The sequence below is a fragment of the Protomyctophum bolini genome (assembly GCF_963924005.1).
Source record: "Protomyctophum bolini genome assembly, chromosome: 4".
Lineage (NCBI taxonomy): Eukaryota > Metazoa > Chordata > Actinopteri > Myctophiformes > Myctophidae > Protomyctophum > Protomyctophum bolini.
In genome coordinates this window covers 40,383,779-40,404,519 of record NC_137865.1, presented here as the reverse complement: position 1 = coordinate 40,404,519, position 20,741 = coordinate 40,383,779, and the positions used below count along the sequence as shown (strand labels likewise).

The following is a 20,741-nucleotide window of genomic DNA, read 5'->3' as shown; positions in this document are numbered from 1 at the left end:
TAGTACAAAGTAGTAGTACGGTAGAAATCAATCCGGGTGTTACAGGGTTACATAATAACCAACTGCAGATAACAGGCTCCAACACAACGCTGTAGACCAGTGGTTTTCAAATCTCTGACACAAAACTTAGAATGTATTGTTTTGTTGGATAAGAATTTGTCCACAATTCCATGCTGCATTAATGTTGGTAACAATAATCGAACATCCCTTATCCTGTATCAGTCATCTCTCCTGATAGGATTACATTGAATTGTAGGCCATATTTAATAGTCAGCTCTTCTGCGACTCTGGTCTAACCACCTTCCAGGCTCTCTTGAGAAACCTCATGTTCAGCTTTAAAAGCAGACTTGATGGGTCACATAATAACGTGATTAAGGTATTGACTAATCCTATAGGTTTAGCACTGTTAGATAGATTTTTTTTTACGAGATAGTTTTAGAGTTTTATGAACCAATGTATTTATTTGTAACTGTTTTGTATGTTTTTAATTGTTGTTTGTCATCTACTGGCTACGGCTGTCAATAAAGTTTCATTCATTATAACATTTTCGGTTTAGCCTAAAGAGCAGCATGAGGGGTGGGGAGAGCAGACCCCTAGCTCTTATTGAACAAACACTATAGCAATTATTGGGAATATAAGGCAAAATGAACGCTTATTGTGAAAAAATGAAAATCATTCTCAGCACGGAAATAGCAGGTGATGGATGGCCTGCCAACACTATGGATAATGAGGTTGTAAAGTCAGACATAAGCTTAGGTTCCTTCTGCCCCCTTGTTTGTGTTGTAGCATGAAGATAAATCTGTAAATGTGACCCGAAACCCTTCAAATGTCGTGATTATTAGAAGTAGAACCGAAGTCCGAAAATAACAATTACATAGGCCAATATATAGTGTTCTTTTAATTATAGAGTAAACTAGAAAAAGTGCCCCTCGGGGCACAGGTCTCCAGGGAGTGTGCGTGCAAAATTTGGCATCGACCGGGTTAACGGTGCCGGAGATTAGCTGGTAACGGACGGACGAACCGACAGACACACACACGGACAGTGCAAAACATATACTCTCTCCCCATGCCTTTGGCCTGGTGGAGACAAAGAACACACAATAATAATGTGACCGTCAATGGCTATATTCTACATTTAATTTGTGTAGCCTACTAATCTCATTCAGTAGTCCTTCATAGTGAAAACAGACACTTTGAAAAAAGAGTATATTTATTGATTGATTGATTGAATACTTTATTATCAGGCTTTGGGCCAGCCCTATAGGGCCTATAAGGCTTGTTTCCATTGTGGTCCTCTAATAATAATCGGAGATCAGATATCGGTCATAGTTTCATAACCGTGCACACCCAAGTAAAACTGATAACCTATCTTTGAGAATACATTTTAATTGTTATTATTATTATTTTTTAAATCTGAAATTGGCTTATTGAGTTCGAGTTATATATTTTTTACTTTTTTATTTGCTTTATTCTGAATTTGTGAACAATGAAAAACATTAAAGTGAAATGAGTTATTGAAATGTCAATGTGGGAAAGAAAACAGTGCTAGAAAATCCAAGGCTTTTATTTAAAAATAGATTTGCTTCCTGCAGCTTTTGTTCAAATCAATATAATAGTGTCATTATAGGGCCATAGCAGTGGCCGCTGCAGTCTTTCATTATCCTCATGATACTTGAGATGAAATATGAGGCAGAAAGGCAGACATTAATGACGGTTTCTCCCTGTAGCTTGCCTTCAAACCAGCCAAACCAGTTGAATTAGCCTTTAAGTTTGATCAATATGTGCCACCGTGGAGAATCACGCTATCTGTTATTCCAACCCCTTGGCTATTAGACGCCATTGAGCGGAATTTAATGAACTCCAATTGAGTCACATTCTCTGGGTTCTCACCAGACAATGGTTATTGGCAAGTTGTCGCTGACTCGCTGACATTGTAAAACGCTATACAGTGGACGATCTGCCACTGTTTCCCCAGTTTAGACCAGCAGGGGGCAATGTAAAACAATTTAAAGGCTTCCTGGATACATGCATGGCAGCCTGTGGAATAGTTTTTTTTTTAAATTCCAGGTCATTAATTGAACGATTACCTAGTTAATAGTTCAATTAACCGCCATCACATGACCCGAACAAACAAAATGCTTACAAATGTTGGCTCACTGACTTGGCTCATTTAGTTTATCAGAATTTTGAATTGGCTGCTAAACCACTATTTTAATCTAGATAATGAGCGTCATTTACACCAGATGCGTTCTTTTAAATAATTTAGACTGGTGGAGAAAACATTACCAGTGTGTTTTCTTAATAGATTCCACCGTTTGAAGACATTGCAAATTTGCAAGCATCGCATCCACCTGCGCTATAGCTATGCCTGGCTGCCTTTGGTGCTTTTCTTTCTTTCATCTTTTGAAGCCTATAGTGAGTGTTGTTGTGTGCAGTCAGAGTCAGTGCCGTGCCGTTGCCTGGCAGTCGTGTCGGCAGTATCCGTGCATCCTCTCCCACGGGACCGCCCGTGGAAAGCAAGAAATAGAAGCAGGGAGGGAGGAGAGGAGAGGAGAAGCGCTAACGGTCTCACACTCACACACACTATCAGCAGCAATAGCAAACACGCACGAAGCCTCGCCTCGCCCGCCTCAGACCAAGAAGCAACTCACTTGGTCGCGTCGCCTCCACACTGGTTTAAGTTTGGTCCCACGTCGTGACACGAGGAGGACCTACTAAAAACGAGCCACTGTTGCTGAACTGGCTGCTAATTCACACGTTGTGGCTGTTTGACTTTTCTAATAAGTAGGAAGGAAGCTATAGACTGAGAGAGACGAGAGGTTGTGCCGAGAAGAAGAGCCCCTCTCAGCATCAAACAAGCAGGCGTGCAGCGGAATTATAGGGACTGGAGTTTATAGTTTACAGTCACGGTCGAGCGAAACTCTTCACACAGCGTCCATGGTGAGAGCTGCAAAGGTGAGGCACCCATTTGTTTATTTATTTGTTTTAACCATATCATGTTTTCAACGAGAAATAAAAACAATTAAATTGAGATATAGCCTGGCTTTACCGTTGTCTTTATGTAATAGATTGTGGCTATGCAATCTTTTTCACAGAATTAACTGTTTTCTGAATAAAGTTAGCTTATATATTAGCTCATGAAAATACAGACATTTTAAAAGTTTATATTAGATTTTAGATTAGATTAAATTTGTTGTCACTGCACATATAGTAGGCTATACAAATACTTTGACAATGAAATGAAGACAACATATAGTTGTACCGAAAACAAAAGGCAAAGTTGTATAATTAACTCAGCCTTTGTCCAGTTCATGCTGTATGTCTGTAGGTATTTCTTGCCTGTGTGTAGCCTGTAGCCTACTTTGTGCCTGTCATTCAATGCCACCTGATGAGATGATAGCCGGCCAGAGGCTTATGCATGGTAGATGGACCCCCCTCAAATTTCAACGATGGCCTCTGGGCTAATCTTGGTAAACTCAATAAACGGGCCTATTTATGGGGCAATATGTGTGATGGCAGTGCGGAGTGTGGAATCATGCAGGCAGTGGAGAATTGGCTCGGATTGAGATATCAAAATTCCCTTGATTTGCCTGTGCTGCACTATATTCACTGGGAAGATATCCATAACCGCAAAGTGTTTCTCTTTGACAGCCCACACAAGGGCAGTGAGTGAGCCATGAAAGCTTCAAACGGATACCATATCCCACCTGTCATGCCTGCGTAGCGGAGGGACAGGAGAAAGGGTTTAATCTTTTCTTTTCTCCTCATCTGTACTGTCAAAGCAGGATAGAGAGAGAGAGAGAGAGAGAGAGAGTTGAATGAGCTGCTCTGAGATCGCACTGAATTATTTCTCTCCTTGCAGCTATAAATAGCCCAGGTTGTCCTGTGCACCTCACAGCATGACAGCACACCCTCTGGGCCTGAGAATCTGTGCACTTAGCTCCCAAAGTGTGTCCTACCTGTGCCCACTTTACAATAGAGAGACATGCCCAATTTGCCCATGTGTGCCCACTTTACAATAGAGAGACATGCCCAATTTGCCCATGTGTGGCTGTGTACCCCTTTAAAATAGAGAGACATGCCCAATTGGCCCATGTGTGCCCACTTTACAATAGAGAGACATGCCCAATTTGCCCATGTGTGCCCACTTTACAATAGAGAGACATGCCCAATTTGCCCATGTGTGCCCACTTTACAATAGAGAGACATGCCCAATTTGCCCATGTGTGCCCACTTTACAATAGAGAGACATGCCCAATTTGCCCATGTGTGCCCACTTTACAATAGAGAGACATGCCCAATTTGCCCATGTGTGCACACTCTTGAGAAAAGTCGGCCTAGCCTATAATGACGTCATTCATCAAGTTCATCAAGATCTAAATGGTAAATGATGCATTTATATATAGCGCCTTTATCCAAGGCCAATTGTGCATTACATTCACCCATTCACACACCGATGGCAGTGGAAACCATGCAAGGCACCAACCAGCACATCGGGAGCAATTAGGGGTTCAGTGTCTTGCTCAAGGACACTTCGACAGTGACTCTGGGGGAGCCCGGGTTCAAACTGGCAACCTTACGGTTACCATCCAGGCACTATACCCCTGAGCCACCGCCGCCCAGATTCTCAGAGTAAAATGTCGAGTGTCTGTAGAGAAATGTCACTATTGTACAATTTAAAAAAAAACATGCAATTTCTCCACAGGTTTATTTATTGTTTGTTTATTTACTCTTAATTTATTGATTGAATAGGCCTATACTTTATTAGTCAAAAATGTAAACTGTGATACAGTCAGACATTATAATTTATATGGCTAAAAAGGACAATAAAAAAAAGTCCTGAGGAGTTGTTTCCATTGTGCTCCTATACTAGATATTCAATTAATCAATCGATTGATCAACCAACTATATACCCACCCATTTGTCTACCTATCCATCTTGTCATATATACCGTAATAAATCATATTGGATCTTGCAGAAGGTTGGTTAAAACCTAATTGGGCGGGGGGGTTGGGGGGGTTAATACCGTGGGGGGAAATTCCGTTTTCAGCTTGGCTCAGCTCAGCTCACATGGCTGCTCATATGGTTCTGATGAGCGCTCTGGAGTGGAGCAGTTAGTATAGGGGTTACAGACAGGGCACCTCGGCTGTCGACACATGGGGCCAGACATTTTACCTGGAGGGCACTGCTGTTTTTTGCAGCAAATTTAGATTTTTGTTTTAGTCATAGTCTCTTGAATAGTTTTAATTTAGGTTTTAGGCACATTTTAGTCACCTGGAATGTCTTAGTGTTAGTCTAGTTTTAGTCGACTAAATATCATAGGATTTTAGTCGACTAAATCTACAGTTGATGTAGTCGACTAAAATGTATTTTTCCGGGCCTTGATGCCGTCGTAGTGACTGTTTTTTTAATGTTTGTGTAAGACGAAAATCTACACTAATATAGTTGGGGCTAGCGCTCCTCAAAATTAATGTCGAGTGAAAACAAAAAGCAAATTGTTTTGTTCCCTATAGGCCTATATACATTAGTCTGTACTGAAATAGGAGCCTGTGGCTTTAACTGTAGCACACTGAGTTGACGCTCAATTTCAATTGCCCTCCCTCTGATGTACACTGTTCTGTAATCAGCATTAGGATTCAATTACCATAAGGACCTTTAATCTGAGCGTACTCTGAGAGAAACACTATCCTTCCCCCCGCACTAATGAGAAAAAAATAACCCACACACAAGGATTTCTCACCGGTAGTGTCAAGTACGTACGTCGTCTACAAAGGGCAGTTATTTAAGGGACAGAAAAGCCATTAATAATATATTAAAGATACCCCCTACCTTCCCAAAAGGGACTCTGTCCTTCTTTTGAGGTCAATTCCCTTAAAACCGTGGCTTTCTTTGACTGACCTTTACTGTCAATGATTTTCTTTTTTTCCTTTACCCTAGCCGTTTTTCCCCTGGGTCGAGGCTGACTTGAACAGGCCTGATGTGGAAGGATGTTAGTAATTGCTTCCTTTCATTCTGAGGAAACAAGACTCCAGGGATCTCCATATTGCATCTTTTAGTGGTATGCTAATGGCTGCTAAGCTTCTACGGAGAGGGGTATAGACATAGTGACAATTCCAAACAAGTCGCTATGCAATTATAGTTTCTGCTTTGGTTATTCCTTGCTATTGAGATAGATAAACGCCATTCTTTTTGTTACTTTTGTTCAATATATATATAGGGGTGCTCTTAACATTAAGCACTAATGGTGCTTTTTAATTTATTTGGATGGATTTGAGATTTTAATAGTATTTAAATTCTCTTTTAACTAGCATACTAAAAGCCAGTGAAACGACATTTCGTTCTCTTATGCATTTTATGTATCTGCTGAATGACAAGAAAGTTATCTATCTATCTATCTATCATCATATATTCCATTCAGCCAATCAAATCATCATGATTTGGTACACAAAAACCCATTTTTGAGGCCTCAAAAAAGTATACGAAATCACACTGGTGTGAATTGAGGGGCACCTCACTCCTTTGGTATTTATATTGTAGCACATGACGACACATGATTTTGTTTACTGCTGTATAAACAAACATTAAAAGTCCATAGACTTGGCCAATCACAGCAGGCCTTTCCTATAGAACTGCGGTGATGCTCCCTCTCCCTGTACTTCCCCTGCTCTATCCTTGCTCTACTTCATCTATATCTCTCACTCTCTCTCTCTCTCTCTCTCACACGATATTCACGGAGAAACAACAAAGCGGACGTTAGACATGAGGGCGCCATAGGCGCGCAGGCTTCTAGTTATAATACAAACAGGCTTTAAGTGGTAACTAGAGAATTGGATGTCCAGTTCCCTTAGCAATTTCTATTCATTAATATGGACATTTGCGAAGCTGAGAAAGCATGAGAGAAACATACTGTACCTGAAGGGATTTTGAACCTTAGGGCAGTGTGGGCACTTGGGTTCAGAGAGATGGGAGTTTTAGTGACTACAAACCATGGAAATGAGGATGAGCACCGAAAGCCTAATTTTGGAGATAGAGGGTGTGTACGGAAATGTGCACTGGGAGCACTGGTAATTGCGGAAATTGCGTAATTGCGTAAATGGAAATTGCGGAAATGGAAATTTCGGAAATTGCGGAATTGCGGAAATGGTAATTGCGGAAATTGCGGAATTGCGCAAATTGCGGAAATGGAAATTGCGGAAATTGCGAATTTGCCCATTAGTTTGCATTGCACTCGCTCAGTGCGCCATTTCCGAACGCGCCCAGAATCTGGGAGAGTGATTTAGGAGGTGTTTAAGTATAATTTCCCTTAATAGTTATTTTCGTTAGGTCGTCATGTAGAGACACCGTGTCAAGTAGCCTATACACTCAACATGAGGTGGTTTAATATCAACTCAGTCGGTTGGTTTCTGTTCCAGTTGTTTGATCTATTAATACCCTCAAAGGGGTTTTGATTAAGAGTGCATCAACAGCAGGGTGCAGAAAGGATTGCTTGAATAAATGATCAGACTGAACGTTTTTTGGTGTGTGACTTGCCCTGTATATTTTACATGATTTCATGGCAGAATGTTTTCTCTGTTTTCTCTGCCAGAATGCTTGATACTTAGACTTAGTTCCTCCCGTTCCTATTGGAACATTGGGCGACCTCTCCATTTACTCCGCTCTCTGGCGACTCTTCTTGCTCCGTGCCAGCTGACACCCATCTCGCTTTAGGTCTTCCTTCGCTGTCTGTCTCCCCGTCTTCTTTGGCCTCCCTCTCTTCCTCTTTCCACCTTCTATTCTGGCATCCAGTCCATTGCCACACTAGCCGGTCTCTCTCTTGGCAGTCGGAGTACGTGCCCTGCAGCCATTCTCCTTCTCCTTTCATCGACGATGACAGACAGTGGTGCTGCTACCCCTGCCCTTCTCATCACCTCCTCGTTGGTGATGCGGTCTCTCCATGAGATCCTCAGGATGGATCTGAGATTCTGAGGCATCGTGATAAAAGGGTTCATGACAAACTGTTTGCAGGGATGATGTTCTTTAATTGTGTTGAGTTGTGAGGACCCGAGTTTGAATCTGACTCCCATCATGTCTTGCATTTCTCTCTGGCCTTGGTTTTCAGTGTACTCTCTAATAACGCTAATATTGCGAAAGAAAATCTTCATAACGTATTTAAGACAATTAAGCATGACATTTCAGTTTGTGTGCCCAGATGGAACGTGAAATTGCTTCTGAGGCCTTCTACGCATAGACCTTTGGGAGTTGTGACTGATGCTGGGGTGTTTGCACTAGTAGCCTAATAGTATTCCATTTGCAGGATGTGAAAATGTGCCTTTGATTTGATTGCAGCTAAGCTTCAAAGACGTGTAAAGTCTGAGCCGTGACAAAACGGGGAAAAACTGCTCAAACTATTGTAGTTTTAAAGAAGAAATCTTTTTATTGAAAACATTATTAGGCTCCAATACCTCAGAGTATAGAAGGCCAAACGGTTGAAACGGGTGAAAATGTGCCTTTGATTTGATTGCAGCTATAAGCTTCAAAGACGTGTAAAGACTGAGCCGTGACAAAACGGGGAAAAACTGCTCAAACTATTGTAGTTTTAAAGAAGAAATATTTTTATTGAAATTAGGTAATTAGGCTCTAATACCTCAGTATAGAGGGCCAAACGATGCAAGTTGGAAATGCAAGACCCACCCAGTTATTATGTCTTTGTCACTTTTATGCCCACATTATTGAAATAAAAATATAGTTGTAATGAATCAATTCATTCATGAAGCATTTCCATCTTTTTAAATTTAATTCTTTAATTTAGAGTAGCCAATTTTTACCTGCTTTTTCCACACAAATGTAGTTGTTATGCCAATTGATTCCTCCCCACACACATTTCTGTGTTGTCACTGCTTGTATCCAATTGGCTCACCTGCCAGTGAGAAGCCCCCACCAGAAGGACGTAGAGCTTTCGTCCTCCTCCCGACCAACATTCCCCGCCGATAGGTGCCGCCCCAGCCTGTATGAGTACTGTATATGCAATGACAATTCGAACCCACAACTTTCGTGGCGGTGGGCACGGACTTTCCACTGTACATAGTTGTTGCTAATTGCTATGTATAGTACTAGATCTAGCTTAAAAAAAGGAAAGAATATCTGCGGGGGTCGCGAGTCATGGCCAAAGCATCTTCCCCAGCATGGCCCCCAGCCAAAAACGTTGAGAACCCCTGCTCTAGCGCCTTTATTCTGAAAAATTCTGGCAGCATCGTAAAATGTTAAAAGGCTGTTTTCTCGGAATCTAGGCTGTAGAACGCAGACGTTCTGGGATCATTTCTGATTCAAGGTTACAATATTAACGCTTCTGAAGAGAAATAGACTTTTTAGAGTAATGGTGTATGGAAGCAGGCACGATGCTATGGATAGGGGGTACTATGGGCAAAAATAAAAATGCACATTGAAGGGGATGAACGGAGTCTACGTTGGTGCCAGAGCACGGATCAATGTCGCACGAGGGGCCTGGAGGGGCGCGGAGCACCATTGCGTGTGTGGAGATAGAAGTGGTAGAATGTTGAGGGGAAGTCAGTGACATAATGAGGACCAGAAAGCACAACAGTCGAGAACTGCAGGTTCGCTAATGTCACGGTCTATGATTTGGCGACCTGAACTGGCACACAGTTTTGTGCGCTGCCGCCTGTCTCAATAGATTTTTTCACACATATATACTGTATATTACGCAGGTAATTGAGTATAGTGAAACAGTATATTACAGTATATTGAAACAGCATTGAAATAAGTGATCACAGATGCAAAGTTGTTTTCTTAGTCTTAACAGTCAGTGGGGAAATGGAGGGAGAATATATACAGAAGAGATAGACACTGGAGCAGCTCGGACAGTTGAGAGGGAGAGAGGTGGTGGAGTTAGCTGCTTTAGCAGACAGTTTGAGGGTCCAATGGAGTTGAGAGGTTTTGTCAAAAGCACTTTTTACTACTTTCCATTCGTTCAATATTTTTAACAGACGTGTTCAATAGAAAAACCTCAAAAATTGAGTTATGAGGTTTCCTCCTGACAGCAATACACTTTCACTCTACTAAGTAAAAGCAAAAGTACCGGTATGTAAGCTGTGTTTGTGAAAATGGCCAAATTGTCTGTGTATTCTGTGGAGAAAGCGCCTACAGGGATGGATTTTGATATAGAGCAGCCTATTGAGTGACATTTGAAATCTATGTCCATTCCATCTCAATGCCACCTATGTGCAGTGTAGCTGTTCCAATTGGGATCTCAGTGCAAGGATCTCAGCTTGTATTCTTTATTGAAATATTCCAATTTCCAATTGAAATATGTTGACCCACTATGAGACCTAACAGTGATTGAATACAAGGACGGCAAGGAATATGATCAGCAATATAATCTGTAAATCCGCCGAGTCGATACTGTAACGTAAGCCACCTCTTCCACCACAATAACGGGGTCGAGCTAAGTAGATTAATCCCCTTTTCATTCTCTGATGAAACCATAATCATACTACCAGAAATCAGCCTTCGATGTCCTACCTAGAAGTGCTACAGTGGCATGTGGCTGAGGTGTATGAAAGTTTATACTGTGAACTCCAATAACACAATATACCTATCATTACATTTAAGATGGGTCAGCTATTAAATCAGGAGTAACAATGACAGTTACTCCCTTGCTTTTTGTAGAGTAATTGTCTTAGCAATTGATTTAGCACCACGTCAGAGAGGGTTTAACAGAATGCTGCATCTCATCATCTCACCCAATATGCTCATTGTGTCTCTGAGACAAAAGCAGTAATGTGCTTGCTGCAAAAAGCCACCATGCTTTCTGACATTTCTGGGTCTCCATATTATGTGGAGTTGAAGATGTGCAACTGTGTTCTTATTTATATCTCTCGTTCCAATTCAGTGCCATCAAATCAAAACGAAAAAAAAGAAGAAAAAAAAACATCCAATAACTCCGTGTTGCGGGCAGTTCCAAATAGCTCCCCGCTGACTCACCGATATGAAGTTGTAACTCTGTGTAGTCACAATATTGACACAAAACGACACGTTCAATATTTGCAATCGTTTCCTATTTCAGAGTGCTGATGAGCCACCTCGGGGACGCAGCGTGTGATGATGGATGACGTCCATGACCCGTCCGTTTTGTAAAGGGTTGCTCTGTTCTGTCCATAAGGTTATCGGACATCAACTTGCTCCCACACAGAGGAAGGTGGAGACAGCTATTGATCTCAGTGTGAGCACTCCATCTGTCATGTTAATCCAAGCCGCTGTCCACCAGCCTCTCTCTCAGCTGTAGTACAGTTTCCTTGGCAGACCTGATGAAAGAAAGAAAGCCTCCTTCCGCCTGAGTGAAGAAGACTCAGCCAGGAATAGGGTCAGAGGTCAGGCAATAATAGTTGACAGACTCAATAATGTTGAGTCTAGTAAGCTTTGGGGACTGACGGAAGCTCTAACTGCCTGGACTGTTCACATTATACTGTGTGTGTGTGTGTGTGTGTGTGTGTGTGTGTGTGTGTGTGTGTGTGTGTACACACACATGACACACATGACATGATGATACATAAATTGAAAAAGATCAACAGGGCATAAAACTGTGTAATGGTGTCTTTTATCCGTCACACAAATTATGGCTTTGGGTATACTTGCGTCTGCCAAGAGGAAATTATGCCATAGTACTAAACTGTGAATTAGGGTTGGATATCGTGTTATGTTTTATGAGTTTTCCATTGTAGACGGTTTATTTCTCCAGTAAGACCGCACCTAGAAAGCACCCAACCCTCAATTTATGACAAGAGTCTGGTGGAATAGAGCTATGGATGGAAGGCCTGTGTTCTTGTTTTTTTTTTGTGGCTTTCGCCTTCATTTTATATATTTTTTATGGAGGGATAGTAGAGGGACAGTATAGAAAGGCCTGTGTTCTTTAGTTAGAAGATGTATTATTTGTTATTCTGATGAGCGTTCTTAACCCATTTTGGGCGGGAACCCCTTTTGATGTTTTAAACATGTTATAATTTAGCTATTGAAAAATAGCAGATCTACAAGCTCATAGCGCACCACCGAGTGTCACAGCACAGTTTTACAAGTAAAAAAGTGGGTGAGATTTGTTTGTGTGCATATAGTTCCCATCGTGTTATTATTCAAAGAAAACAAAGAAAGGGAAGAGGGGGGACAGGGGGGACGGGACGGGTACAAGTAAAGGGTTTTAGAGGTTTGATTCACAAACAGCACACTCGGATGGTCTCTCTTAGCTTATTTACAGGCTGTACAGCCTGTTCGTGTTTCCATAACAACATTACACATGGTGTGTGTGTGTGTGTGTGTGTGCGTGCGCGTGTGCGACGTGCGTGTGTATAGAGAGAGAGATATGATGTGATGATATTAACTAATCAGACATTACTACTGTACACTCGTTTCTCCTTGGGAGAACATTAGCTTCTTTGTTAAAACTGGCATCAAGCCAAACGATCCATGAACATCCATTGACAAAACTTTATTATATCACCATCGAGGAGTCGAGGCCTCAGCTCGGCACGTTGCGATCGCACGATCATATGTCCTTGAAGGTTAACTCATTAAAAGTTAACACCGACTCTACAGAGCAAAGGGATTTGGAGCTATTATTATTCGTGCACATTTCCAGTGTAGCATTCTATTAGGCATTGCTTTTGATTGTGTTATTTTGGACCTGCGCGTGTGCAGCATGCATTGGGGTGGGTCGCTGTGCCCCTATAGATGTTGAGACCAAATCTATGCCCTTGCATAGTAATCATAATCCACTATGAGTGAGAGTACTGTTGGCATACTGTTCAAATCAAATGCTCAAATGCTTTTAATTCATGGCATGCAGGCTATATAGTTCATTCCAATGAAAGAGATTGAGAGTCAGAACAAAGAGCTTGATTGTGTGTTGTGTGAGTTGTTCTATTACACGGCACATTAATCATGAATTGTTAATATGACTTCAGGACATTTCTGGAATACTACGGAGATAGAGAGCGTTTTCATGATTCTGAACCAATTCCAAGCCTTACTTTTGCACGAAAAACACTCTTTGGGCTAAATTTGGCCATAGCTAAGCTTGCCCAAATGTGCCCAAATGTGCTGGCCTAATCACATTTATGATGACGGCTTTGGCCGTTTTCAGCCCAAGGAGTGTTTTTCGTGCAAAACTAATGCTTGGAATGGATTCGGAATCATGAAAAACCCCTATAGATTTGACATGTCACGTGAAATTTAGAACATTTTGCCTTATAATGGTTGTATGGTACCCCAACTTCCAGCAGCTGTAAAAAGAAAAATCCCCTGGGGTGGTTGAATAGAAACCAATGTGGGATATGTTAGTAGACAGTATAGACACCCTTACAAACACATTGGTGAAGAAAAACTCTTGGTGAGAAATGTATTCCCAGATTTTATTAATATCCTCTGACTATCAACAGACACTGATGAGACAATCAGCTAAATATAGTGAGCCATCTTGTGGCGGTCCCCGCTTCTCTCTCGCTCTCTCTCTCTCTCTCTCTCCCCCTCCCTCCCTCCCTCCTAATGGGTCCTTCCTTACATGGAAGACCCCTGATTTTAGAAGGGTTAGTAGAGCTGTTAGTCTTAGTGGGAGGGAGAAAACTAAAGGGAGGCGGCGCTGAAGAAAAGTTCCGATGGGATTTGATCATTGGCCAGCAGCCAGGATACTGTCTTGTGTTCAATGGCCAGCTATAGACCGATTCCGTAGCGGGTCTCATGGTCGCAGCCTACGTATTTCCTGTAGGCGGAGACGACACATCTGCGGTTTCCCCGCACCAAGCTTCTACTACAGTGAATGGAAAAGAGACTGATGTTAGTCTGCTTCAAACGTTACTAACACTAACATTACAAAGAGTGCTCCCAGAACATCGGGATGAACCTGTGTAGTTTATGGCTGCTCCAACAGTAGTGGCAACATAAAAAAAACAAAAACAAAACAGAATGTCAAAATATCCACCGCGGTGGCCGAGACCAGAGCCATTGAGTAATGGTTGAGACAAAGCAGTGAAAGGTCCTGAAAGATACATAACGTAAGTCTTACCCAATATCCAATCTGTTTTAGGAACACAAGGCTGCTGTACTTTATACCTCATACTAAGCATTAAAGTATGGAATCGGTCTATATCCACAACCAACGACATCAAGGGGATCATCATCTGATTCTTTTCACATGCTGTGCCACTGTATCATTCCGGCCAATCTGTCGAATAATCAATGCAGCTATAGTGCATCAACCAGCCAAAAGTGAATTAACATTGATTACGGAAGGGGAACATGGCGTGGACTATCAATTCTAAAACCTTTGTCTTGAACTACAGGGAAAAGCAATCAGTACCAGAGAAGACGAGGAAGGATTAGATTTCAGGCCTAAACAAGCAACACTATCACTCAATAGCAAAATAACAGGTGGAGAACGCACAGGGAGTCGGGACAGGCCTGGTGGTAGCCAAGTCCTACTGTGTGTGTGTGTGTGTGTGTGTGTGTGTGTGTGTGTGTGTACATGGTGCATTTATACAGCGCTTTCTTTTATCCAAAGCGCTTTACATGGATTGTGCATTTACCAAAACGTTACTGGAGAACGTAATGCAATATGTTGTCCGAAACGTCAATACAGAACGCTATGCTTGGGAGACATTACTATTCCCCCATTCATACACCGATGGCGGAGGAAACCATGCAAGGCACCAACATGCACATCGGGAGCAAGGAGGGGGTTCCACCATTCACTGTGCATACGACGCAACACTCTGTTTCCCCTATAATATGAAAGCCTATTGGCCCATTTGAACGCCATGGCGATTGTGCCATTTTTGCCTAGCCGAAGCATGCATGCCTACTTGGGAATTTTGGCTGGGAATAGGCTAAAATAGAACAAAATAAATAAACAAAACGCCAAATTCGGCGCACGTCATTATTGCTGCAAGCCTTTTGCTTATGTGTGTAGGTGAGCGTTGTTTATAAAAGCTTCCTTACTTGAAACAAATACAATAGGCTACAAGAAACAGACTTACAAACATAAACATTGTCTTGCCGTGCGGCCATGATCCGGCCTGGCGGAAATAATAAATGACTGATTTGGTATCGGTAAAAGTAAAAAGTAAAAGAATGGTGAAAGAAAAATGCAATGAAAAAGGCTACATAATACCGGCGTAGACTATAGTTCTGCTAATATGCTGCCAACATAGTGCCAAGTGATAAAGGATGGACACGGTGGAAGTAAACACATAGCAAGAGTCATCATTATAGATAAATCATGCAGAATTCCTTCAGTTGCCCTCAAAGTCAAACTGTTTTTTTGTTGGAACGAAGGGAGAGAAAAAAAACTATTGATCTTCAGATAATAGTGCTTGAGAAGAAGATTCACTGTCTGTCTAAGCTTCCACAAAACTTTTTTTTTAACCCATTCTGACCTGAGATCAGATTCATACAAGGTTTCCACTGGACACACACTGGTCTGATGAACCCATTCTGACCTGAGATCAGATTCATACCAGGTTTCCACTGGACACACACTGGTGTGATGAACCCATTCTGACCTGAGATCAGATTCATACCAGGTTTCCACTGGACACACACTGGTGTGATGAACCCATTCTGACCTGAGATCAGATTCTAAAAATGTCAGTCGTTCTTCGAATTTTTCAAAAATAGCAGACCTACAAGCTCGTATCGCGCCACTCGGTGGCGCGATATGAGCTTGTAGATCTGCTATTTTTCAATAGGTAAAGCATAACATGATGCTAACACCAAAATGGGTGCCCGGTCAGAATGGGTTAATGGCTATTGGATGTGAGGAATCTAGAAAGAGGGTTGGAGGCTGCAGTCAGTGAATCAATAGAAGGTTTTCTTTCAGTGCAGAGCTGCCCTGTGGCCGACCATAGCCCTCCACTCTTCTCTTCTGTTTTCATGGAGATCACAGCAGATGTGTGGAGGAGTAAAACAAGGGATGTTTTGATGTATTACATTTGAGATTTACCCTTTTTTTTATGCCTTGAATACAGAATGTTAACAACATTATGGAGGTAGCAGTGGTTATAGGACCAATACAGGCTGGCCAAAGTAACCCCCCTGCACCAGAAAGGGAGCAAATTAGACCCCGGCAACTATACCGCCCTATTTCTATTCTTAGCTCTATCTCGAAAGTGAAAAAATAGTCTATGAACAGCTTGAAAAGTATCTTGCCACAAAAAAAAATCCAATCTGGCTTCAGAACATCCCACTCCACTGACACATGCCTCATCTATTTGAGCGACACGAGGTGGATGCTGGCAAATTCTGCGAATACTGCGAAGGCTTTTGACACTGTGAACCACTCCGTACTGCAGGTTAACAAGCTAAAAGCAATTGGATGCAATCCTACCTGGAGGGGAGAGAAGAGATCGCATCGCACCCCCCCCCCCCCCCCCCCGATTCCTATACAGGATCTCCTCACTGGTCAACAAAAACACCTTGAAGAACAGGAGCCCTCATACAAGGTTTCTTCGACTATGCATGCACCTCTTGGTACCACAGCACCTCTAAGGCCCTTAAAACAAGGCTCCAGACTTCCCAAAACAAACTGGTCAGGCTACTACTTGCATGGCCTCACTCCCCGAACCCACCTAACCCCTGCCCACTTTGACAGGCTGGAATGGCCATTAATTATATCGGATATCGATATCGGCCAAAATGTCTCATCGGCACATCCCTAGTATGTTGTGACATCGTAGATGAAATAGAATATATATTGTTGAGAATCGTTCTATAGTGTCCCTTTAAGGCAGGGGTGCTGCACACACCCCTTGTATAAGACAAGGTCTACCAAACACAAATAATAATTATCCCCATTGCTGAAAATACTTGAAAATGTACCTGAGGGAGCTTTGTAATAACCCATTCTTAGACGGGAACCCCCTTTTGGTGTTTTAACTAAGCATTATGTTATATACTTTAGCTATTGAAAAATAGCAGATCTACAAGCTCATAGTGCGCCACTGAGTGGCGCGCTACGAGCTTGTAGGTCTGCCATTTTTGAAAAATCGTGAAAATACGGCACAAATCTTTGAATATATATTCTTTCAAAATACTTTTTTGAGTGGTGCAACCACTCCTACAACCAGAAATGTCCGTACACCTATGTGGCAGTGGCAGTGGTCATGAGCACGAGTATATGACTTATTAGTACCAGTAGGGGGCACCAGAAACAGAGAGAGCGATAGTGCTGTGCCTGCTGCCTGCTAATGATAGAGAGGGGGGAGGGGGGGGGGGGGGGGATTGCACCACTCAGTTCACACGGGTGTGATTTTTTAAATGTTGACGTCGGGCCTAAATGAGATAAACACAATGTAGGCATGTAGCAGCAGGCTAGCAGATGCTCTCATCCAGAGCCGCGGCTCAGCGGGCCTGTGTGGCTGCTGGGACTCATTCCACAAAACACACACACACACACACACACACACACACACACACACACACACACACACACACACACACACACACACACACACACACACACACACACACACACACACACACACACACACACACACACACACACACACACACACACACAAGAACAACATACTGAGCTGGGCTGCAGAAAGTGGCAGGAAGACGTCCCTGCATGCTGCCCCGTGCACCACCACTTCAAGATGTTTCTGGGATTACAGATAGCAAAACATCAGTGAAGGGTACGGCTGCTCCCGGCTGACAAGCCTGCAGGTGGCCAATTCTGTAGTAGTGGCACCATTTAGGTGTGACAGGCAGCAAAATGCCCAGCAGGAATATATACCCTACCCACCCGTGCTTATAGATATTAGCCCATTTAGGCCTGACGTCTTAAATCAAGACTATTTTCTGAATAACCTCATGTTTCTATATGTCAGTGGTGCTCAATATTTCACGTCAAGGACCCCAAACATCATGTAATTGTCCGCCGACCCCCATCTGAAAATATGTTGTTCCATGGGGACCCCCCCCAGAAGCAAAGATTTGAGTTAAAAACATTCGTTCTGAAAGAATATATATATTCAAAGGTTTGCGCCACATTTTCACGAGTTTTCTAAAACCAAAAGGGGTTCCCGCTCAAAATGGGTTAAACTCGGTCTGCCCTTATCTAAATAATATCCTTTGTATTTGTGGTGCAAGCCAACAAAATGTCTATCTAAATAAACAACATATCTGAACAAGCAAATCAACACACTGTACACAGTATATCTGCATAGTTAGGCCAACGATAAGGGATTATAGCTTTGGTCTTGAGCCAGAATGAAACCTGCAATGTACTGTACATAATTAGATCTGCGTCTATGTGGCAGACAGTTGAGCCACCTGGTTACCTCATTTCTGCATTGCTTTTTAATTGGTCAAACTATTTCGGCGAGAGTGCTGAGCACAGCAGCAGCCATTCATGTTTTTTCATTTGCCTGGTTTGAAGGAAGGTAAAAAGATGCTCATATCATCATCACAAGGCCAGCCTCTGTCTGTCTGTCTGTCTGTCTGTCTCTCTGTCTGTCTGTGACTCTGTCCTTCCAAGCGACGTCTAAATTATGAACATCCTTTAACTGTGCACACGTGTGTTGGAGAGATATAGTGGATCAATCGAGAACATTCTCTATTGCAGTATAATTCAATCTTATACTGTAAGTAGAAACGTGTGCGTGCGTGCGTGCATGTGTGAATGTGTACTGTACATGTGTGTGTGTGTGTGTGTGTGTGTGTGTGTACATGCGTGCGTACATGCGTGCATGTGTACGTGTGTGTGTGTGTGTGTGTGTGTGTGTCTGTACGCAAGCCACACGTGTCTTTGTGTGTGCGTTTTTAATTTGAGCGTGCCTGCCTGTGATGCGTGCCTATGTGCGTGCCTACCGGTATGTGCTTGTGTCTATGTGCGTGCCTACCGGTATGTGCGTGTGCCTGATCCCCTAAGTTCCCCGGCTAGCTGCACCTGCTGAGAGAGGCTGTTTGAAACAGCTGCTGTCTGGTCTCTAGGGAACAGGAAGGCTGCAGTCAGCAACATCTCCTCTCTGGATCTCATGGAGAGTAAACATGTGGAAATGCATATATATACACTAATGCACATACAGTATATGCGTATGTATACGCACATACACACACGCACATGCACACACCCGCATATTTAACTAGGCTGGCAGAGTCCTTATTAACGCTAGCTGGGCTTGTTTTGGCTGCAGTACAGTAAGCATCTCTTTCTAGACAGACTGAAGCATTGCTCCTCCGTGTCTCCTGTCGTCCATGTGTGTCACGCTGCCTCTGTGTTTTGGCCGTGGTTTATCCCTAGACTGTCATGTATCATTACGCTGTGCTGTGCTGTGCTGTTGTTGTGGTTTTGCATTGACGTCTCCGGGTCTTCTGCAAAGCCGTGTATCATCATAGACCGCTGAGCCACATTGGCCTGCAGTCAGCCTTCAAAGATCAGCTGGTGCCCCTTAGCTAGGATTAGGAAGCAAGCCTTGCAACGCCTGGATTAGGTGCAGAAGAGAAGAGGGCTGATGAGGGCTAGGTGGACGGTACAGACAAACCACAAGTTGTGCAATTATACAGATTATCCTTTACAATGAGGTATAGCTTGTTGTAAGGATGAGCAATACAGCTAAACATGTGGGTATAGCGCCTCCAAAAGATTTGCCAAAATGGCAAGTGGCTTAGCCTGATTATCAGACTGTAGCTTTCTTGAAGCTTCAAAAGATGCAGTCCACTCAAGAGAGTGGGCGGGATCTTTGGGCTGGATCCAGGCTACAAGTGGCTGGTATTCACCCTTGTTTTGAGTTGCTTAGTGGATTGGATGATTGCACTCTCACACAGTAATCAACACATATTTAGTTATTAAATGAGCCTTGAGATGTATTGGCATTTTGTTTGTTTAAAAGTCTATCGTATCGTTGCCAGCTGTCTGTCTTTCTTCTCAGAGATTCTCCGCCAATTAGTGGATAAACTTCATAGATATGTTGTTGTCAGCAACACAATGTTCACGTGTCATGATGCACAGCTCAGGAATCCATTCGCTTTAGCTGAGCGAGGGCCACAGCAGAGCGAGGGCCACAGCAGAGCGAGGGCCACAGCAGAGCGCTGAGCGAGGTCACAGCAGAGCGCTGAGCGAGGTCACAGCAGAGCGAGGGCCACAGCAGAGCGAGGGCCACAGCAGAGCGCTGAGCGAGGTCACAGCAGAGCGAGGGCCACAGCAGAGCGTTACCAGCGTTTCTCCTGTCAAACATCCACCTTTCCTCCACCTCCGGTTGTTTCTCATGTGTGGTGGTTTGTTTCTTCCGTCCCGATGTATTCTATTCCCCTTCCAAGAATCACTTTACTTGCCGAGTACATTAAGGGTATTCGCGTGATATCATCATCATCATCATCATACAGTGTAAATAAAAAACTACTTTCTGACCTTGACAGTCCAAACATACATCCAAACAGAAAAGTCCTATCTATCTGATTGCATTAAACGACATTAAACTCACTTTGCCAAGTCACTTTGCCACTCGATTTGCCACTCGATTTCCCATTCACTTTAGTTCATGCATGTGCATACTGTATACCCTCTATACAGGAATGTATGTTGTTGTATGGAACCGTCTCATTCTTACTTGCTACTTTTGATTCAATGCAACAGAAACACTGAAAAACAGACCGTACCTGTAGGTCTGCTATTTTTTCTGAAAAATGACTGACGACTGACAGAAAACTGTCAGGATGTAGAAGACATTTTTAGAATCTGATCTCAGGTCAGAATGGGTTAA

At 42.8% G+C, this 20,741-nt stretch overlaps 1 protein-coding gene across 1 annotated transcript in view; it reads left to right on the top strand.

Annotated features, from left to right (window-relative positions):
• The first annotated feature begins 2,673 nt into the window (after positions 1 to 2,673).
• LOC308313737 (carbohydrate sulfotransferase 8-like) overlaps positions 2,674 to 20,741 on the top strand; it is a 78,486-nt gene continuing 60,418 nt past the window's right edge. The window contains exon 1 of the mRNA XM_080761028.1: positions 2,674 to 2,955. The gene's annotated coding sequence lies outside the window, so the exon portion shown is untranslated. The remainder of the gene's footprint in view (positions 2,956 to 20,741) is intronic.